The sequence below is a fragment of the Heterocephalus glaber genome, unplaced genomic scaffold (assembly GCF_053883595.1).
Source record: "Heterocephalus glaber isolate CG9 unplaced genomic scaffold, H.glaber_assembly_v1.0 deba00001472, whole genome shotgun sequence".
NCBI lineage: Eukaryota > Metazoa > Chordata > Mammalia > Rodentia > Bathyergidae > Heterocephalus > Heterocephalus glaber.
In genome coordinates this window covers 87,743,892-87,766,997 of record NW_028258315.1, presented here as the reverse complement: position 1 = coordinate 87,766,997, position 23,106 = coordinate 87,743,892, and the positions used below count along the sequence as shown (strand labels likewise).

Sequence of the window (23,106 nt, the reverse complement as noted above, 5' to 3'; positions counted from 1 at the left end):
TTATTATTATTATTATTATTATTATTATTATTAAAGAGAAGGCTCCTTCTTTCACCCAGTGAGGGTGAACTGTTAACATCATGAGGTTATTGTTATCACTGGTGAAGCTCATGTTGTCGGACCAAAGAAATCTGCACGTAGTTCTCACAGGTTAGATAAAACAGGCAAACAGGAGAAAAGCTTCAGTGTGATATGAATATTTGTATTAGCTGACAACATGGCCACAGCTGCGGACAGGATGCAATCACTGATGAGAGGCTCCCCCTTCACACTGAGCCCCACCTCCCCTCTTCTCTCCTAAGACCACTGCCTGCTCCAGCACCCTGTGGGCATCGTAACATTTTGTTTTTCGGATTTGGTACTGGGGATCGAACTCGGGACCCTGAAAGGCCCTTTAAGTGGCCACAGGAGAACCAAGGGGGCTCAGTTTGAGTTTGGGGAGCAGAGAGTATCCCACCACCACCAGAGGAAATGAATGTGGCCTCCATGAGACCTGACAGAGAAGGATTCAACCAGGTCACCAGGAAAGCTTCAATCTTTATTGATAAGGAAATGGGCTGAATGACACTAGGTCATTTGGGATCACACAGCCCGGCTGCTGGCAGTGACTGATCACGCAGCCAGGGTGAGGAAAGGCAGCATAATGGCGGAAATGAAACTATAATAACACCTATCCAAAGGCCCAGGCAGGCGGGGAAGGAGGCAAAGAAGCAGGAGAGGAGACCTGATTGGCAGCCAGGGCTCCACTGCAGAGTTATAAGGTGGAGAGTGACACGAGGAGATCTGCCTGCTAGAAAGACCCCTCGACAGAGAGTGGAAGGCAGCAGGGCTCCTGAGGGAACACAGGCAGGGGGGCTCCCGCGGCCCATCTCGAGGGAGGCACTTCCAGGATTCTGAGCCACGGGGACTCCCTCCCCATTCTCCAGCCTGCACCAGCTTCTTAAAGATCGGCACTGTTTCCACAGAAACATCATGTAAGCCACAGATGGAGTTTCCAACGTTCTGTCAGTCACATTTCAAAAGTAAATAGGGGCTGCGGTTGCAGCTCAGTGGTAGAGCACATGTTTATCAGCATGCATGTGCAAGGCCCTGGGTTCAGTCGCCAGCACTGAAAAAACTAAAAATAATAAAAAGCAAAACAACACAGATAAGCATAGCCCTAACAGTATAGTTTATTTGGCCCAATATATCCAGGTATTACCAGTTCAACATGCAAAAAAAAAAAAAAAGAGAGAGAGCTAGTTTACATTTTTTCATACTGAATCTTTAAAATGTGATGTGTGCCTCGCACTTAGCACACGTGTTAACTGGTATAAGCCACATTTTAAGCACTCAATAGCCACAGGTGTGGCATGGGGCTGCCTCAAACAATGCATGCAGTTGTGCAGGGCCTCCAGCTGAAAGTCCACTGTTCTAGACCCAGCAGTTGGCGACCAATCAAAAGGTGCAAGTTGCGATCGACACCACAAAATGTGGCATGCTGCAAAGTATTTTATTATTCATCTGAATTCAGAAACACCCAGAAAAGCAAAATAGTTCACAAAGGGTTTAGAAAAACTTTGGAAAAACCAAAGGAAACTATCTTCAGGTCACAAATACACAAACATCCTATCTGAAGGGGGCAACTCTCCCCCAGTGCGACTCTGCCCAATGGGGACACTTCCAGACAAATGTCTGTGGGCTGTCACTAAATAAACAGGGCTCCTGTATTCAAACTAATCCCAGAATTAACCAAAAAGAAGAGATTTAAATGATGTGCTAAATCCATTAAATTATTATATTTGTTGTTCCTCTTCTGTAAAATGCCTGCTCTGGTCTTTTGCTCATTTATGTAAAGAGTTTCATATGTGTGAACTTTTTATATATTCAGAATATCCCATGTAGCAATGTGTCTTGCACTTAGCTCATACTCAAGTAATTATTTTTAAAAGGAATACATGAAACATCCATAAACTGATGAATTAATGAACAAAATGTGGTACATCCACATAAGGGAATATTATCCAGCTGTCAAAAAGAATGAAATACTGACACCTGCTACAGTGTGGAAGAACCATGAAAACATGTGAAGGGAAGGAAGACAGACACAAAGGGCCACATAGTGTATGATTCCATTTGTATGCAATGTCCAGAACAGGCAAATCTACAAAGGCAAAAAGTACATTAGTAGTTGGAAGAAATTAGGGGAAAACAGGGAATGGGGAGTAACCATTTGGTGAGTGCACAGTTTCTTTTGGGCTCTGTTTTCTGGAATTAGGTGAGGTTCTGGAATGAGATGGTTGTAATGGATGCACAACACTGTGAATTACTTCACTCCACTGAATTATGGCAAGCTTTAAAATGGCAAATATGATGATAATTAAAATGGCAATATTTTATGTGTACTTTACCATAAGTTTCTGAAAAGTGAGGGTGAAATAAAATATTTTCAGGCAAAATCAAAGATATATATTTAATGGGAAAAATCACGACACAATAATGTGAGATAAACTCCCATGACCCAGTCGAGAGGAGGTAAATCTGTAATGAAAGCCAGGGAAGCGGACAGTTGTGCAGCCTGGGGACAAATGGAAAAGCCTCGGTCGGCTCGGTCGCTGCTTCTGAGACACACATGCCCTGAATCACAGCAGTGACGAGCATTCCCACACCTCCTGCGGGCTCTGCCTCCTCCCACTCTGTCCCCTCCCCGGCCCCACCTTGCAACACCTACTCTGCCTCCTGCTCCGTCTCAGGAGACAGCTTGCTGTGTCCCCCTGCTGGAGGGAGGAGAGAGGCCCCGCAAGGCTGGGAGACAGGGACGTGGACTGAGGCCCGAGATAGCGTCCAGGCCATCCAGAGGCGTCATTCGGGTGACACAGAAGGTTCCAGAGACCTCGGGTGCTGGTCAACCCTCCGCAGTCTTCAGCGTGCACTCCCGGATGGCAGGCGCTTCCCCGTTTTCTATATGGTAGATGCCCAGTGATTATTTGTAAGGCTAACTTTCTTGACGTCCGCAGCCAGACAGTCTGGCCAGTGGGAACTTCTCATCCCTGAGAGTACCGTATAGCAGCCGGGTGTGGTGGCGCACGCCTGTGATCCCAGCACTCAGGAAGCTGAGGCAGGCGGATCACCTCTAGTTTGAGGCCAGGCTGGGCTACATAGTGAATTCAAGGACAGCCTGAACTACACAGCGAGACCCTGTCTCAACAAAACAAAACAAAAACAAAAACCAAGAATATGGTACAGGAGATGAGAACAAATTATCTTGAGATGGAATTCTGCCCTCCCCACCCTTCCCTAAAGGGCGTTTATCCAGCAGCCGTTTCCCAGTTACTACCTCGTCAGCATTCCAAACTCCACCATCAGTGTGTGGAGGCCCCAAACTTCAAACATTTAAACTAGCTGCAAGCTGGTCTAATTTGAAGAAATTATAGAATATCTTTAAATGGATTTTTTTAAGCAGAGTTCTTTTGAAAATCTAATGTAAGAAAAAACTTTTTTTTAAAAATGTTCCAAGTGCTAACCTGCAAACGCTGTCTCGGGCGCTGCTGTGGGAGGTACAGGCTCACTGCCCCCCGCAGCCCAAGCCCAGGGACCGGGGTCTCAGACCCTTCCAGGGGGAGAGGGCTCCACATCCTAAGGAAACCCACATCCTGAGCCTCGGTCCGCGAGAGCAGCCGGAAGAGTAATTCGCTTTCTACCCTTTAATCAAGGAGCGGCAGACCGTTGTTTTTCTAAGGCTCTGCCGGGGGAGCGTCTGCTCTTTCCTGAGCGGGTATTTTTCTAACCAGGACTCAACGTCCCCACTCTGCCTTCCTGCGAGCCTGCTCTCAGAGCCGCCCCAGCTGGTCTGGAACAAGAAACCGAGGCGAACGTGGGCACCCGACCTCCTCAGCACCAGTGACCTCTGTCTTAGGAGTGCAAGAATCCGCGATCTCAATCTGTCATGGAGGCTGCTTTTAAGGGTTTATGTTTTAGAAAACCAATGACAGAGTGCTCAGTATATGCCAAATACTGTTCTCAAGGACTAATAAATATTAACTCCCTGAGTCTTCAGAACAACTTTGTGAGTAAGAACATTTTTATTCCTACTTTACAGATGAAGAAACTGAGGCCCAGAGAGGTTAAAGGACTTGCTCCAAGTCACAGAGCTAGCAGGTGTCAAAGCCAGGATTGGAACACGGGCAGTTTGGCTCCAGAGTGAAAAAAGGAAAGAACAGATGATAAAACCATTGCAGAGGCAACAGCAGCATCAGAACAGAGCTGGAAACTCACATGCTTACAGTGCACCAGGCCCTCAGCCAATGTTCCTGGGATTGGTTCCTCTTTACATGAAGTGCAAATGGATTTTTAAAATAATAAAAATAAAATAAAAGATTGGAGATTACTTTATTGATTTTTCTACATTTTCAAAGAAATGTCTATGAAAGCTGGGCTCAGCGATGCATGCCTATAGTCCTAGCTAATCAGGAGGCTGAGGCAGGACAATCACTTGAGCCCAGGAGTTCAAGGCCAGCCTGAACAACACTCCCTTCCCTAACTAAAAAAACAAAAACAAAAACATGAAGATTAACTGGTTTGCTTTTCAGTGTACATATTATAATTCACTAAAAGTATAATTTCAATTAAAAATTTTAATGGTTGAGTTTTATTGGTGTTTTAAAATAAACAGCCTCTAGAAGTTATTTTTAAAAAATCACTATGGACTTGAACTATCTTTTCAATCTCTGTCTAAAGAAATAAAAAATCAAAAGGCTGTTTTGAGGACTGTTCTATCAAACTATACCCAAATTATAAACAAAAAGGAAGGAGATAAATTCATGCTTTCCAAATCCCAGAAAGTTCTAACTCAAACATTATAGATACCATCCTTTCCTAGTTCTTGTCAAACAGATGCTCCATGAAGCTTTTATGCCCAAGAAGGACCAAAAAAGGATTCCCTATTTCACTTAATAAGGTATCGATCAGAAGCTAATAAATCAGGAGGTAGGTGGCCCAACACCTCCAAAATGAAAACCTCAGTCCTAAAAATGAGTCCACCAGAATGGCCATTCCTAAGAAATGTTCTGTTTACTCTAACAGCTAAAGCACTGATTTCTTAAGTTAGCCAGCATCAAGTGAAGCAGTTTATTGACTTCTGATACAGGACCTACCACAGTCTCCAAGGTAACTAGGCGCTCCATGAATGCTGTTTTTGGCAGTGACTGGGGCCACACATAAAAACATGTTTATTCCCAAACTGGCAGTGAAATGCGGTGGTGGAGTTGGGACCAGGCGGGCTTGTGAGAGCACACAAAGAGGAACAGGAAGGGGACTCACGAGGGCACCTGGGAGTGAGGTGGCTTTGGTACTGTGACGAGCCACAAGCCACCCCCAGGTCCTGGCCACCCTCCAAGGTGGCTGAGAAAGGAGTAGGGTGTGAGGCACTCTGAGGTGAGAAGGCGACCTTACTGGTGTTTTCATGACAGTACAACGGCTCATGCTGATCTTTCCATCTCGATTACTCACTGGACCCTCACAGGGGCCCTGCGGGTCAAGGGCTGTGACGGGTGAGGACACTGACACTGGGGTTAGACTTGGACTGCCTCTCGGCCACTGCAGGAGCCAGACAGCGATTCCAGGTTCCTCTCTTACCCCTCAGGGCTACCAAGTTTCGGAAGGAGTTTTCTGGCTACCTAATTCACAAGAGGCACAAACTCGGGGTGGAGGGGAGAGAAATTGACTGTGTCAATCACTTACCTGACACTTACCAAACACAGCCCCTCCAGAAACATAGCAGTGCAAACCGCACTCTGGGCCACCTCCTTGCCTTTCTGCTCCCAACTGCGCTCCAGAGGGAACAGGGCCAGCGCTTGCATCAGCATTGCCTTAGCTGTCACCATGGCAACCTCCCCTTGTTGCCCAGGCGAAGATGGTTGCCCCGGTCCCACTCTCTCAGAGGCCTTGATCCAGGGATGCAACCCTTGCAAACTCTTCCTTTACCTGCTCCCAACTTCCTCAAGGTTTCACAAGGCAGGGAACTGGCTGGGCTTCCCCAGCTCCCTTGGACACGTTTGGAGCAGGCCAATGTGTGTAAAGGCCAACAGGGAGGTGGGGCGCATAGAGAGATCACAGAGAGATACAGATTTGCAGGTGGGCAGCTGCTGCTGTGAAGGCCTGGCAGGGCTTGGCTTGAGTTCCAGTTCTGGCATTGGCTAGCTAGGGACCCTTAGCAAAGGATTCGTCCTCTAGGAGCCCATTGCTTAGACTATAAAGAACAGCCTGGGACTGGTCCCTTTATGAAGGGATAGTATCAGCATACAAAGGACCGCAGGACTAGAAGGGTCTATTCTTTCTTGTTTCCTGCCACCCTGGTGCCAGACTAGCTCACCACTGCCCTGAGCTCTGTAGCTGACACCAGCAGCACAGAGCCCAACCCGGCCAGCAGCTCACACACAGCTGAGCACAGTAAGACAGGAGAGCCATCAGTGGGAATCCCACATTCAGTACCTGCCACTAGCCCTCGCAGCTCCTCTTATTTGATAGGTTTAGTTTTGTTTTGTTTTTTTTGACAAGGTTTCATTATGTTGCCCAGGCCAGCCTCAAACTCCTGGGTTCAAGAGATCCTCCTATACTGGCTATTCAAGTATTCACTCCCACACCCAGCTTGAACAGATAGATTTAGTCACATAAATCTTCTACCTTTACTTGACAAAAATGCCACTGAGCAAAACACCTTTTAAGATACTAAGGGCATGAATGAACTTTCAGTCTTTAAGGCCAAGTGAGGGGCATTCAAAAATTTCTAAAAGATTCTGAAAAAGCAATTTCCACACTGTCAGTAGTGGTGACTTCTCAAAGTTAGCATGGATGCTGCATTTGCCATGTTACATATTCCTACGCTATCTGAAATTTTGTGAAATGCATATAATAATTTTATAATCAGAAAATACTAGCTTTTTTAAAAAATTAAAAAGCTGAGTAGTTCACAGCAGAAGAAACCAAAACAACCAATAGGCAAACAAAAAATGGAACAACTAGCAAAATGGAAATTTAAATCAGGTAGCACATTTACTTTCAGACTAGCAAATTTTTATAATAATACCATACATAGGCAAGAATGGAGAAACAGGTCATATACACTGATGTAAGGTTTCCACAGGATGGTCAGCTCTTCAACAGCATTTTCCAAGAACATTAAAATGACCCATACTGTGATAAAAACAGCACGGTACTGGCAAAGAAACAGACCCGAGGATCAGTGGAATAGATTAGAAGATCCAGAAACAGATAGACTCAGACACTCAGATAGACTCCAGACACACTCAGCCACCGCATCTTTGACAAAGGAGCCAATCACCCTCATTGGAGGAAAGACAGCCTATTTAATAAATGCTGTTGGAAAAACTGGATTTCAACCTGCCAAAGATTAAAACTAGACCCAAATCTATCACCAAGCACTAAACTAAGATCGAAGTGGATTAAAGATCTAAATATTAAGACAGAAACACTAAACTTGCTGGAAGATAAGTTAGGTAGAACTCTTGAAGACATTGGCATAGGAAAAGACTTTATGAAGAAAACCTCAGTAGCACGGGAACTAGCACAAAGAATCCACAACTGGGATCTCATCTTATTAAAAAGCTTCTGCACTGCAAGAGAAACTACCAACAGAGCTAAGAGACAACCTACAATGTGGGAAAAAATTTTTACCAGCTGTGCCTTAGACAAAGGACTGCTATCTAGAATATATAAAGAACTGAAAAAAAATCAGACCCCCCCCAAATTCCAAGACCCAATTCAAAAATGGGCATCTGAAATGAACAGACATTTCTCAGACAAAGAAGTGAAAGCAGCAAATAAACATATGAAAAAATGTTCAGCATCACTGGTCATTCGAGAGATGCAGATGAAAACAACAATGAGGGGCTGGAGATTAAGCTCAGTGGTTCCGCTGCCTGCCTCGCAAGCACAAGGACCGGAGTTCAATCCCTGGTGTCAAAAAAAAAAAAGAGAGAGTTACAGGTTTGGGCCGGGGATTTAGCTCAGTGGTTTCACCACCTGCTGCGCAAACTCAAGGACCCGAGTTTGATCCCTGTACCAAAAAAAAAAAAAAAAAAAAAAAGAAAAGAAAATAACACTGAGATTCCATCTCACCCCAGAAAGAATGGCTGCTATCAAGAAATCAACCAATAACAAATGCTGGCGGTGGTGTGGGGAGAAAGGAACGCTTCTCCATTGTTGGTGGGAGTGCAGACTGGTGCCACCACTGTGGAAATCAGTATGGAGCTACCTCAAAGAACTAGGACTAGAGGTCCCATTTGACCCAGCTATTCCCCTGCTGGGTATCTTCCCCAAAGAATTAAAAGCATCATACCACAGCGATACATGTGCACCCATGTTTATAGCAGCACAGTTTGTAATAGCTAAAGCTTGGAAGGAGCCCAAGCGCCCATCAACTGGAGACTGAATAAAGAAGACATGTTTTTTTTATAAAATAGAGTACTACTCAGCCATAAAGAACGAAAAACTAGTCATTTATAGCTAAATGGATCCATATTGAGGCGATACTCTTAAGTGAAATAAATAGGACACACATGTGTAAATACCAAATAGTTTCTCTGGTTTGAGAAACTGAAAGTGTAAATAGGGATTAAAATGATTAAAATGAATAACTGATAATTTGAAATAGGAAGAAAGGTCCAAAGCGGTAAAGGAAGTGGGAGGGGAAGAGGAAAGGAAAGAAGGGAAAGGAAAAATTATAAGAAAAGGAAAAAATGGAAACGAAGTCTTTGTAAATAGGGAAGGGTGGAAGGGGTGAAGGGCGCACAGGTAATGGGGAAAAAATAAGAACAAAGATACATCATGTACAGGTACAAGCACCCAATGATAAATGTAAACATATTGTATACCTAAAATGTACCAATAAAAGAATTTAAGCAAAAAATAAAAATAAAAATAAAATGACCCAGAAGTTCTCCTGTTAAGAATAAGTATGATGAGACTTGCCGGTGGGCCCAGAGGTCACCTACGTGCGTGGAGAACCTGAGTGCATCATGTTATAGACAGCATGGCGGCTGTGGTGGCTCGAGCGATTAGGAATTTCAACTTAGAGAACCGAACAGAATGGGCAATCAGCAACGAAGCCGTCTGCGGCCCCGAAGCACCCGTCCACCCACAGTGTCCTGCGAGAGATGAGCGACCATCCGGAAATTAAGAGAGAAATTGCTAGGAAAAATGACAAACTGCTGTCGTTACTGAAAGATGTATATATTGATACAAAAGATCCTGTATCACCTCTGCAGGTAAAAGATTCTGAAACATGGCAAGAGTCAAAGGAATCCAGATCGCCAAAGGGCCATTACTTTGGTATGGATATTAAGAACATTCCCAAGGGCAAGATTTCCACTGTAGAGGCCTTGACACTTCTCAATAATCATAAAGTTCATCCAGAAACATGGACTGCTGAGAAAATAGTACAAGAATACCATTTAACACTGGAAGATGTAAATTTGCTTCTCAAGTATTTTGTTACTTTTGAAGTCAAGATCTTTCCTCCTGAAAACAAGAAAGCAATAGAATCAAAATGAAGAAAATCACGAAATTACTTTTCTTACATGTACTTCTCATCCCCTTGCTTGCTTATTTCCTCAATTTTAGCATATTAAATTATAGAAATTTTTAAAAAAAGAATAAGTGTGATGACAAAATAACCACAAATGGGGGCATATTAGCAAGGACAGTTCTACAGTGTGGCCAAGGATGAGAAGCTGCTCAGCCCACACAGCCAGCAGGAGCGTGTTCAGTGAGCAGGGCAGTGGCTCTCCTGTTGCCTGTCCCACACTGGAAATACAGAATCACCTGGATTTAGTGCTTTAATAACAGCACCGACCTCAAAGTGTTTCTTCATTGTAGGGGTTAAATGATTCAATCTGCAGTAAGCGTTTGGAACAATTTCTCGGTGTAGCTCTTACTATTTTAGCAGACAGGATAGCAGAGTGGTTAAACACAAGGACTCTAGAGCCAGCAGCCTGGGCTCCAGTCCCACAACTACCACTCATTAGCTGTGTGACCGTGGGCAAATTACTGCCTCTCTGTGCTGCAGTTGCCCATCATAAAATGGGAGTAATAACAGGACCTACCTAGGATCAACGTGGTTAAGACAGTTTGTGTCCCATACACACAAAGGCCACATTAGCTGTTGTGAATACTGGACCACTTGGTCTCCTATTAGTTGGCAGCTGCTGCAAATGACCCCGTAGTCATGATGCTTGGTGGCCAGAACCTGACAACACCCTGTGAGTAGATGCTGTCACTGCTCAGACCCACAGACAGAGACACTGAGGTGCTGAGAGATCCAGGGGCTCAAGCCAGGTCACACAGAAAGGCAGCGATGATAGGGTCAGCTCCAAGTCCAGCCACTTGTGTCCCAGGGCTCTCGCCCACTGCACGGCACTGCCCACCCCATACGATGACACAGCGGCGCTGGCTCCTGAGGGGCCATGGGGCAGCCATGACTGGGGACTTGGCAGGTGGGGGTCTGGCTCTGTGAGAACCGGCCTCAGCCCTCACCCCACGGCATGAACTTGTCCCTGCAGACGTCCGGCCGACAGAAGGGCCGTCGATCACCTCAGCTCCATCTCTGAAAGCAGCCCTACCATCCCAGGACACACTGGTGCAGACTATCTGTCAAGACGAGACAAGACCATTAAAACAAATTCTGGAGAGACATCCATCAGTGCGGCAGACACATCCAGACATCCGCGCAGCTAGGTTTCCCACAGCTACTGGGGGCCACATGCTGTCACAGCACAGTCCACTCGCGGGCTCTTGCTGCAAGGTGAAGCCAGCGTGAGCTGCTGTCAGAGCCAACTCTGCTTTATGCACCAGGAAATCTATGCCAGCGAAGTTCACTTCCCGTCACCAGCCTGACCTGCCAGCAAAGCTTCACAGCTCGTCCCGTGGGCAGAGCTGCCGCCACACGGCCCACAGGTCTCCAGCCTCCTCCCCGAGAGAGGCCGTGTTGAAGAAAAGTCAAAACTACCTGTGTGTTTCACCAGGATCCAAAACCCAGTGTTGTTTCAAAGCTGTTAACATAATTACTGTCTGTTTTCTGAGCCTAAAGCTCAAACCGATCAAGCGCTGGAGGGAAGAAGCCAGCTTATACCCTTGCCTAGAGACTGGAAAACAGGGAGCTGACCAAGTCACAGGGTCGGTTGTGACAGGCTGGGACCCTGGCAGGCCCCTCTCTTGGCAGGCTCCTTACCCTTCCTGCTCCTCTGATGCAGACATTGCCGGGGCAGACATATGCATTTCTCGGGGGCCACTCTCCTGCTCTCAGACCCCGAGACTCAGAGAGCACCTCAGACGGGCCTCTGACCTGGGCTGCCCAATGACAGCAATACCGAGACACGGCTGGAGTTAAACAAAAGATGCAAGGTCCTTCTGGTACAGTAGCTGGGCCTTCGGGAGCTGGGCCGAGCATTTTGTATGGAAAGCCGACCACAAAAGAAAACTAATCTGGGGAAGGTAGAGTCAGAGCCCAACAGACAGACAGATTCCAGGGGACAGGGACTAGCAGCCTGCACATAGCCAGGCCTAAAGACTTGCCAACGATAAAAAGCAGGCCTTTTAAAAACAAAACAAATGTGCACTGCACCTCTGTCCCTTGCAGCCAAGGAAACTATGCTCTATCTCTTGATGAAGATTTGTTAAGGGGAAGCAAGTGGCAATGTGGGAGGGTTCCAGAAGACCTGAGACACAGTAAGCACTCAGTGTGTGTGTGACTGAGGAAAGCCCCTCCCTGGGTCTCTTCTCAGCAGGACTCTTCCAGACCACCCTGCGGGAAACCGCAGCCCCCAGCCTCTGCAGCACCACCCCTGCCTGTTTTCCATATGATCATCACCAACAGCCCTCTCTACATCCTCCCTACTGTTTCCTGTTGACTTCCCCATTTGACTCCTTAAGGGTAACGTTTTATCCACCTTGTCCACTGCCCTATCCCTTGGGGTCTCTGCTCCTTCCCACTGCTGTGCCCCAGCCACTCATTTTAGGTACCAGCTTCTCCCCCGTTCCACTTGAAGCTGGCAACCCTGGCCTGGCAAATTTCCTTGCAGTCCGCCGTGCTCATTGAGCTCTCTGAGAACCTCCTGAGAACTTACTCCACTCTGCCTGCACAAGCAGCCTGGGATGCTGTGAGAGGCCCCAGGTTCCCGCCCAGAGCTCTTGCCCCTTGGCCTCCTCGGCAGGCTTAGCTGGCCGTGCCAGGTTTAGTCTCCCCAAGGTCAGCTGACTCCCCTAACTGTGCTCCTAGACCCAGCCCATTTCTCACCGAAGCAGCAGCCCTCGATCTAATGGAGGGACAGCTGGGACATGACACACGATGGGGGGTATGTCACAGAACCAGAGGGAGGGGGCGAGCCCCTCAAACGATGATTTCTAATGTGCCAATGTCATGAGGAAATAATTCTACTAAAATGATGAATTATAAAGCTGGGTATAAAGTTACATAGTGACTTCACAGTCTGTATAGTCTGTGCAGGCTTAAAAAAGGATAAAGAAAACACTGTAATATTGATCGTGGTAGAGTTTTTTTAAATCCCTCTGTGCGTTTTCCAAATGGACTACAAGCCTGTTTTATGAAGCCCATTTTTCGCTGCCAACATGAAACTATAACCAAGTGAATATTCTCCCCCAGACATTTATAGATTTTGAAATATTAAGGGCCCACAGAGGAAAGCATAATATTTTGGATAAGTTGGCTCTTAGAAAGGACTTAAGAAGGGAGGAAAAGAAAACAAGGAGAGAGCCAGGCCTTGGAAGTGGAATGGGATCCTTCTAAGCTCCTCCTGGCCTCAGCTTGACCAGCGCCCCCACTACCTGCTATCAGCAGAAGGAACATCAGTTTGCCTTCCGTCTCCCAGAAATCCAGAATGTTACTAGAAATTATATTTCTTTTGGAGAGAAGATGGTCATTTTTTCAGCCTTGGCCTATGAAGACTTCCAAAGCAAAATAAAAACAAGGAGATCTTCTTATATGAATGCAGGATTTTAAATTAAAATAGACACACGCTGTAGAAAGCAGCCTGCTCAGGACGGCGCCCGGGGTGCGGCGGCAGGACAGCAGGTCCTCAGGCCGCCCACCTGTCCTTCATCCACCTCCTCCTGCCCCGAGCCGGGTCTCTGCCACCTTGGCTGCTCCAGGTGCTCTGGACACGCAGGTGGGCGGAAGAGCTCAGTGCCGGGCACTTGGTCAAGACAGATGGGGAAACCAAGGTTCTGAGGGGACTCAGTGTGCGGGTCTCAGGAGAACGCAGTGAGCAGCTGACTTCCTGCATCAGGAGAGAGCTCACCGTAGAAGCCTCTACCCAGAGCCTCCGGGAACCGGGCACTGGCCAGAGTGGGCCGTACACCCTGGGTGTGGCGGGCGGGGCGGGGCAAGCCCAATAAACCATCGAAAGAACAAGGCAGCAGCCAGCGGTGACAAGCAGGCCAGGGGACTGAAGAGCGAGCGGCGTGGTGCCCTCAGGCCAGGCATGGCGGAAGGTCACGGGGAGCCCCGGCCAGAGGAGCCACCGCATGCACGCACATACACGCTGCGTCAGAGAACGTTCTGCTCAGGGGCTCAGGTCGAGATACGCATAGAAAGCTCCTCCTGTTTTCCCGAGGCATGCTAAGGGGAGTATCAGCCGTCAGGTACCAAGCCGCAGCCAGACTCCACTGATGAACAGACTGCTGGGCACCAGGGTCCAGGAGGGACGAGGGATGAATCACCAGCAGAGAAGACTTCGTGCAAAAGACAGAGAGACACACACAGGCACGTGTTTCCAGTACCCCAAAGCCCAGCAACCGATCAGGAAGCGTAGGGTGCAGCCCAGCCTGGTCTTTGGAGAGGGGACGCTTTGGGGGTGTTCCGCTTCCAGTTGCACAAGCTCCTCGGTGCCGTCAAGACGGAATCCTCAATTGCTTAGCACATTCTTGTTGGCCCCATCCGTCCTCGAGCCCCAGAGAGACGGCAGCTCCTTCCTCACCTCCCCTGTCACACAGGCCTCGCGTGTGGGGCTCCCTCTACCCCAGCACCCTCAACCTCCACACTCCCTCAGGGCCCGGTTTCTAGAACCGTTTCTAGCTTAAGAAGGAAAAGTGAAGCGAGAATCAAAGCCCTCTTCCTGGCAGGGTCTGTACTCGGGGGTGCCCCTCCACTCCGCTTCTCTCTCACAGGGCTCATTTCCAAAAGGGCCCGCAACACCCAAAGTTCCTCAGAACAGATGCTGGGTCCAGGTGTTGATACAAAAAGTGACGTGCCATCCGGGAACCGGGAGGCAATGCTGGCCAGGAGGGAGAACAGCCGGCACAGGGGCAGAAATTAGAGTGCATTCTGGGAGGGGCGGGCCGAGGCCCGGCACTGTGGAAGGGAAGCCTGGATGAAGACTAAACCCCGGCCACTGCCGGGGAGGGCTGCAGGGCAGGAGTGGGGGTGACCTGGACAGGGGGTAGGAAATACGTGGATGCAGGAAAGAGGATGCACTCTCGGGAGAATTCTGGAAGCAAAATGAGACAGAAAAATATGATGGTGGTAGGAGTCCTAACCCTAATAGTAAGTACTAATGATGGCCCATGGCTACTGAGTCCCCACCGCAGGCCGAGGCTTCGGGGACTCTATCGCTTCACCAAATCCACACAACGCATGGCCAACTGCGTGAACACTGCCATCGCACAGACGAAGAAGCTGGAGCACAGAGCAGGTTGCAGGTGGGAAAGCTAAGGCCTTGCTCTGGGGTCATCCTCGGTCTCTCACACCAACCGGTGCTGCGCTAAGCAATGCAGAGGCCTGGCAGGGGCCACGGAAGGACTCGTTCCACCCGGAAGTCACTTGGCCAGACCTGCGGGTAGGAGGCAAGGAGCTGTAGGTAAGAGCTGAAGATGAAAGGGGCTCCGGGGAGGTGGGTAACAGATCCAGAGGTCTTGCTAAGCTCTCTCCAGGACGACCCGTGTGCAGGGTCACCTCTGGATCCTCCCCGGGCAGCTGGGTGCCACTGAGCCAGTATCTGACCTTCACAAAACCCCGGGAGTCACAGTGACTCCCCACCTTTTGTGGGCTTTCGGGGGGTTATGAGCCAATACTCATAAAAAGCACTCAGCACAATGCCCAGCACACAGAAAGAGCACAATACATGCTACCTGTCTTTGTCCTCAGAAGCACCAATGGGATTGAAAGCCTATGGGGCCTGGGAGAATCTGCTGGAAGGAATCAAAATGTCCCCCCGGGATACCCAGTACTCTGCATTTCCCAATGCTTCTCACCCCATGGGCTGACCAGTAAATGCTCCAGGTTTTTTTTCTTTTTGGTACCGGAGATCGAACTCGGGACCCTGTGCTTGCGAGGCAGGCGATGGCTTCACTGAGCTAAGTTCCCGGCCCGAATGCTCCAGTTTTTGTAAGAGTCCCTTTCCCTTCTGCTCCAAGGGGCGGCGAGGCCTGGTCCGCGGAGGTGTGAAGTTTGGCAGGCCCGCTCTTTCGGGTACCCGGCTTCATTAACCGGTGTTTATGTAACAGTGCATGGCCAGCTGGCCTCTGCGTGAACCTTGTGCTCTAAGAGCCTTGGAGAACGAATCTACCTCGAGAGCGTGCGAGGCTTTCATGCTCGATGCCAGCATGCACAGATCTTAAACAGCACAGGCCATGAAGCTTTGAAAGGGAAAAGTCCCCTCCCTGAGGACTCAAAATTACATTAGAATTACCTGGAAGTGAATCTCTTCCAGGGCTGCAGGCAGAAAAGAGCAGGGTTCCTGCAGCCACAGGAACAATTAATAAGAGGAGAAAGGGCCGCAAATGCAAGTGCAGAGTGCCCTCTGTTGGCTATCTTTGGAAATGCAACTGAAGAGCTCACACTAGTCTAGGAGGCTCAGGTGTGTTACACTCTCCCGCTCACATTTTTTATATTGTTCCACTACTGGGAATCGAACCCAGGGCCTTCCACGTGCTAGGCAAACACACTACCAGCCCCTTATTTAAACTGATATTAAAAAGGATTCACTTCCTGAAAGAAGAGCTGAAAGAAAGGACAAGGTCAAAGAGCACTTCATTTTATACCTTGTGTATATTTTCCTGTGGGTGCCCTTGAGTGTCACCTGAAAATGCCCCCGTGGATGCTGCAGCATGAGCTCCACATCCAGGAATCTGAGCAACTTGGGGGTCTCAACTAAGGGCCTTCGGGCAACCCAGAGAACGTTTCATTTCCACCGTAGAAGGCTGTGCTCTTGACCAAACTTCAGACAGACACCCTGAGTCACGTCTGCTACTTCCTTCCAGAACCCTCCAGGTCTGGGCGAGGGACACAGCTTCCCAGTTTCTTCGAGGTCAGTTCTGGGTCAGACCCAGCCAACCCTGGACGGGCTGCTCTGGAATCTACCAGCCTGTCCTCTCCCCCCAGGACCAAAGCATTGTTTTTGTCCTGCAAGGTATCCCCTTATCGCCATCCCCATAGCACTCTCTCGGAACAGTCCTGACCAGCCTCCTTGGCGGGCTCTGGCCTGCCTAGCTTTGTGCTCACCGACGGTCACACACCAGAGCCAACTCGGCTAAGTTCCCAACCCCCTTTGTCCCTCCACAGATGCATGAATGTCCCTCCCCTCTCTGACCTTGAGATTCCTTCTCTGGAACAATCATGGGAGCTGCCATTCGCTGCAGTCCACTGATCACCAGAAATGTGACCCTCACCACCACACTAGGCTGGGGGACCTGAATGCCCCCTGAACAAGGACAAGAAGTATGTGAAGCACAAGGCTCCCTGGCTTCTTTGTCCACTGGCTACAGAAGCCTCTGTCTCATTCACCATCTCCTTCTCTCCCTTACGCAGTTGGAGTTCATTAGATAGAGACTGAAAAGGGACCAGGCAGGCAGGAGAGAGAGGTGCCTCCAACCGAGAGAATGGAAGGACGGATCAGTGCAGTGCAGAAGAGAGGTCCTAGGGCACTGCCAGGCCAGGGTGAGCTTGAGTCCTCAAAAAACTGGCAGGATGGGCCAGGGATTTAGCTCAGTGGTTTCGCCACCTGCTGCGCAAGTGCAAGGACCCGAGTTCGATCCCCGGTACCAAAAGAAAAGAAAAAACTGGCAGGAGCAGGAGGCCACAGGCATAAAATGGATCCCTATGACTGTTTTGTGAAACATTTTTATTGTTAGCTGGTGGACTTCAAATCTCCCAATTCAAGAAAATTCCAAGCCTGGAGTACTACAGGCATTAGCATTTGCTTAGAAAACTCTCCAACCTGAAGATCAGGGAATGGAGGGTGAGAGAGGGTCGGTGACTCAGGAGTGGCAGAGACTGAGTTCATGCCCAAGTGTGTCTGACTGTACAGCACAGGTGTGGGAGGCTTTTGGCTCTGCACGAGAGGAACAAGGCTGCTACCTGAGCATCAGGTGAGGGCCGGTGTGACCCTGGCCATGGAGACCATACCTGGCACAGTGAGCTGCTCCCTGTGGATGGCACCAGAAATAATAGTTCCTTTCCTTCCCTCCCTTTCCCTAATCACTGAAGACCCCGTTACCTGATGGGTCCCCCATCTCTCCCTGCCCCATCGCTGTCCCCATAACCTCCCTGCTGCCAGGCTCTCTGCATCCAGCCAGCCCTGGCCCTGCACTCCTCCAGCATGGGCAGAAGTGTGTTTCCTAATGCATGGCTGTTCCGGTGTTAACACTCTGCCACCCTGTGCCTGTGGGCCCACCCCCTCCGGTCCACACAGGAACCTTCCGCCCTGAGCCAGCCTCTGTGCTGACTCCTGGGACAGAAAGCCACGTAAGAAGATCATCCAGAACCAGGGAATGGAGCAGGGCTTTCCAGTCAGCCACAGCTTGAGCCTGCTTATGGGGAAGGTAATCTTGGTTGATTTACCTGCTTTTGATTGGGGCCCAGATTCTACTAATCTGTAAAAGACTGATTAAATGCATAAAGTTTCTGTCAGGTACGATCTCCAGACTTACAGTGTGATTGTTCTGGAGGGCATTAACTGGCTTCATACGCAAGTTTGCAATCTTATTCCAGCATTCTCTTCTCTGTAACATTTTGCATGACTTTCTCTCTATGTGTGTACATATTTATGTATATACACCGTATACACACATACATACCTACATACACACATAGATACAGAAAGCATGTATATCTGTACATTTCCTGGATATTCCCTAAAACCAAATTCTTCATCCTGCTAATTGTCTTATTAATGAGTATTTTACCTAGGCTAAGCAAATATTTGTTCAGAAGCCAGAGAAAAATGAACTTTTGTGTGAGATCTGTGACTCTAAAGAATGATGAGAGAAAAGCATTCCAGGCAGAGGTGACGGAATGCAAAGGTCCTGTGGCAAGGACTAGGGCATGCTGGAGAAACAGACAGGCCATATGAACTCCAGCATCTGTGACTGGGGCCTTTTAACTGGCACCTGCTGTACCAACATCGTGATGCCATTGTTAAGTCAAGTTCCTCTTATGTGCCCCAGTCATATGCAATAGCTGTGTCTAGCAACACAGAGCTGGCCTCCCAGGGTGGGAGAAGAACTGCATTCCCTGGACCACACGGCTGCAATTCTATGCCATCAAAGGAAGGGCCAGGGAAAAGTTCTAATTCCTGAGAAGGACAAGACACCTCTGCACCAGACTCTGCCCCTCATCCCTGCTGCCAGCCTTAGCATGCAGCATGAGGGAGATGTACAGTCCTTGGGTGTCAACAGCCCCATGCCAGGCCTTCTGTGAGCCTCAGGGGAGCCTGTGACTGGTCAGCAGCATGGCACAAACACCTACTCGAGGAAGCTCATAAAATCCTGGATGGGGTGCAAATCCCCACTATCACCACTGCTCTATACTCAAGTTAACATCAGCTCCTGCTTCTCTCTGCCTAACTCAGCCCTTGGTGGAGTTTTGCATGCAGGCCTGTGCTCTCTCACAGCATGAATGAGGAGCACCAGCCATGGGGCAGAAACAAAACCCCGGCAGGATGGATGCTTCACTGGGCACAAGCTGCTTGACCTTCCTGAGTCCCAGTTTCCTCGTCAGGAAGTACGAATACTCGTATCTCATTAAAAGGCTCACAGGTCATGGATGCAAGCACACTGTAGGTTATGAACCAATATACATATGTGTTTTGTTCATATGATTATCAGATGTCCTTTTTAAACCTCACAAGGTTTGGTCAAGTGAACAATACAGCTCCACATGGAACTCAGGCAGATTTCCATACCCACTGTGAGCTCAGTCAACAGACAGAAGCAGAGTGAGCAAGCTGGGAGCAGGGAGGCTGCACCGACAGGCGCTGGTAGCCATCGCAGGCAGGGCTCTGATTTCAGCATCCCAAGCACTCACCATCTTACGGAAAACTTTAGGCCGTCTACCTGTTTGGTGTTTGGTTTTTTCCAAAAGCCTACTTGGGGAGAATATTATTGTTTCTCTAAAGCTGCTTGCCAGAAAGGAAAAAGAGTTTCCGTGGCCACTTCGTTTCCCTGAAGAGGCCACACTTTCCCGGCGGCAAGACTCGAGTGCCCATGCACACAGGCTACCTTCTCCGTTTTCTTCGCTACACCTGTAACAAAGCACAGGACCTCTCACGCCGCCTACACCCGCTCCAGGACCACAGAGGGAAACCAGAGCTGTGGAGGAGCCACGGCTGGTGGGAGCAGCCGCGATTCTCCACCTGGGATTCGTAGCCCGCAGGAGATTCGCGGATGAAGGCAATGTGAAATACTAAATAACAACAAAAGCAATGGAGGAAGACAATGTCATTCTAACTCACACTGTATGCCTTGCTGCTGACCCCCTTAGGAACTGAAGGAATGGCCATTGTACGATCGAGCAGCGAGGACCGGTGTGGCCCCAGCACAGGGACACTTGACAATTACTTTTGAATGGATGGATCCCTAAGTGGTTGGGCCCAAGGAGGTATTCAAGAGTCTGCCACCAGGGGGCAAGAGAGAGTAAAATTTCAGAGCAGGCGAGGGGTGGGGGATTTTCAGTCTCAGTTTGAGACCCTAACAAAGAAACATATATAAAAGTTGAAGGTAAAATTAATCATTTAAAGGTTTTCTGGTAAAATGCTGATGAAAACTTCAGGACTGACCCGGTAGCTCTGAAGACTCTGTTAGTCCAGGGACTAAGGACCTGAAGGGGAAGTAGGCTACTGAGGCCTCAGAACATGTTCCTTCTCATCAACCATAACGCCCTACATGACAAGAAGTCATTCATCAGCTGAGCTGGCTAATGGGGAGGCCATGGGGTGCAGGCTGGGGGAGCTTCAACTGAGAAGCGAGGGAAAGGAACACAGTGACACTATCCTCCGTGTGCAAGGCGTGAGATCTGCTTTAATCTTTATCCTTGTCCCTTATGCCCATTTGCAGACCTACAAACTGTGGCTTGTCAGTTCAGGAAGACAGAGGATGAAGGCCATCACCACCTGCCCCAGCCCCGGGCCTGTAGAGTCCCTCTCTCCCTCTCACTTCTGCACTCACTGTGCCTCACCGAGGCTCCCTGTGCACACTGCAGCCAGCGAGAAGCTTTCAAATCTCAAACAGAATCACCCCTTCCTCACACCTACACCCCATTTTAAACCTGTGAAAGTATGGTGGTCTAAGTGTTTGTGTCCCACCAGAATACACAGTGGAGGTCTAACCTCCAACATGAAGGTGTTAGGGGCTGGGGCCTTTGGGAAGTCATAAGGTCATGAGGGTGGAGCCCTCATGAATGAGATTAGTGCCCTTATGGAAGAGACTCCAGAGAGCTGCTTTTCCTTCTACCACATGAGGGCACAATGAGAAGATGCCATCTATGGGCCAGAAAATTGGTTCTTCCCAGACACCAAACTTTCTGGCATCTTGATCTTCTCAGCTTCCAGAACTATGAAAATTAAGCTTCTGTGGTCCATAAGCCACTCCGTTCATGGTATTTTGTTATAGTGCCCCAAAAGAACTAGGACAACTTTGTTTCCTATCTCTTACAGAAGAAATTTCAAGATTAAAAGCACAGCTAAGTAGAACCTCAAGCCACCATTCCACTCCTCACCCCACCTACCCCCCAGCCCCTTTCCTGGGATACCAGTCCCAGCATCCCCACATGGGGCTTCCAGACCCACAGGAGGACCCTGCCACCATGAAGCACCCAGGTTTGCAGGGCGTGGTTCCCTGTCAGCAGCTGGCCTACGGGGCCACCTCTCTGACAAGACTTCCGGAACCCACGGCTTCCCTCAGGATGGACCTCTCTCCCTCCAGCCCGAAAGTCTCAGTTCACACTACCAGTCTCTCCACCACTCACCCCGTGGGGAGTCTTGCCCGGCAGGGCCCACATTGAGTCACTTCTGCCCAGTGACAGTGGGCCTCAGGGACAGGGCTGAGGACCCTGGACTCCTGGAAGGGGCTGTTGAGGAGACAAAGAAAGCTAAAGGCAGGCAGGAGGAGATGCCAAAGACAGCTGCCCTGGCACACCTGGGCATGGGCTCATGTGAGTGGGGCTGCAGGGCTGGCTCCACACAGACGTTCACGGGGCTCGGAGGAGCTTTCTGGGGAGCTTTCTCCACATGCACATGTCCTGGTCCTGACTGACATAGAGTGGCCACCCAGAAGTAAAATGAGAGGCCCCAGCAGGAGATGGGGATGAGGGGTATAAGGGTCCAGGCATCTGCTCTGCACCCCTCACCCATGGCCTGTCTGTCATCCCCCCCGAAATTATCAGCAAGTCCGAGGGTTTTATGATTTCACTGTCACGTGATCTCCATGTTCCAACTTGAGAATTCCTGGGAACTGTGGGGACCTGTACCACTTGGACAGTTCAAAAGTCACGCTCCATGTGAACTGGCACACAGTGAGATGGCTGCGTGCAAGCTTCTAGGGTCTATGTTTCCCTGTTTGCAGCATGAGTTGGAGGAAAAAAACATGCATTGGAAGAGACTTAATTAACTACCATTCTGAATCTAGAGGGTGTGGCGTACAGTTCAGTGTCTGAGGCTCTCGGGTTCTTTGCGCAGTGACAAATCAGTAAGATCACAGCCTGCTGCCCGCTTCCCGGCACCAGTGCCTACAGTCAGCCAAGGCCTCCCCAGAGACAGCTGAGAAACAAACTCCTCTATCAACCCACACAGCCACACTGAAGAAAAGGGTCCAAGCGCTCTGCACACAATGGAGACCAAAAGAGGGGGTCAAACAGGAAGAGGCCTCGCTCAAGTGTCTGGTATCGGATCCCGTTCAGCATTCACATTTGAACGCTCAGTAACTAGGATCAGGACTCGGCTTGGCTCCTTCTTTCCCCAGCCATCCTGCCTTTTCCTTTCCCTCCCTACAGTAGCCAAGAGCAACACTGGCTTGGCCTTGGTGTACTTCCCGGCCTTCCCTGTTGTGAGTTCGAGTCGGGGCCCCCCCGCTCCTTCCCTGCCACGGCCACCACAGCTCAGCAGAGTCAGGTTTTCTTGATGTGGCTTTTAACCCATCCTGCTTCAAAGAGCCATGATTTACACCTGCTTGCCTTTGCCCTTCCCCACACTATGGAATGGGGGTTTCAAAATCCAGAGGAAGAAAGAACCATGCGGTTACCCCCATGAGCACACAGGGGTCCTGACCTCAGCCAATGCCATGAAACACATCCCATGGCCCACTTTGTGTCGTTTTGTTTTTTGAGACAGGGTCTTGTGTGTAATTCAGGCTGGCCTCCAACTCCTGGAGGTCCTCCTGCCTCAGCCTCCTGAGTGCTGGGATTATGGGCATTCACTACCACACCCAGCCCCCAGCCCACTTTAAGTAGGCTGCTCTGGGCCCTCACAGGACTGAGTGCAGACACTTGGAGCAGAACTCACAGGAAGCGCCTCACTGAAACCGTCAGGGGCTCAATTCTTAATTATTCATGATTGGGGCTTTGCATTAGTGCAGCCTCGAGATGAAGTAACAGGACTTTGAAAAGTTAGTTTTAGGGTTTTTTGGTTTTTGAGACAGAGTCTCACTGTGTAGCCCAGGCTGGCCTTGAACTTGTGATCCTCCTGCTTCAGCCTCCCAGAGTGCTGGGAGTACAGGCAGGCACCACCACATCCAGCTTGTTTTTGTCTTTTCATCAAAGATTTATCAGGCCGGGGATTTAGCTCAGTGGTTCCACCGCCTGCCTCGAAAGCCAAGGTCTCGAGTTCA

The 23,106-nt window shown here is 49.2% G+C and overlaps 1 protein-coding gene and 1 pseudogene across 5 annotated transcripts in view; one reads left to right on the top strand and one right to left on the bottom strand.

Moving 5' to 3' along the window:
• Window positions 1-23,106, bottom strand: part of Arhgef3 (Rho guanine nucleotide exchange factor 3) — a 310,353-nt gene that overhangs the window by 223,271 nt on the left and 63,976 nt on the right. The gene's annotated exons all lie outside the window — the stretch shown is intronic.
• On the top strand, window positions 9,029-9,548 carry LOC101705994 (NADH dehydrogenase [ubiquinone] 1 alpha subcomplex assembly factor 4 pseudogene; annotated as a pseudogene).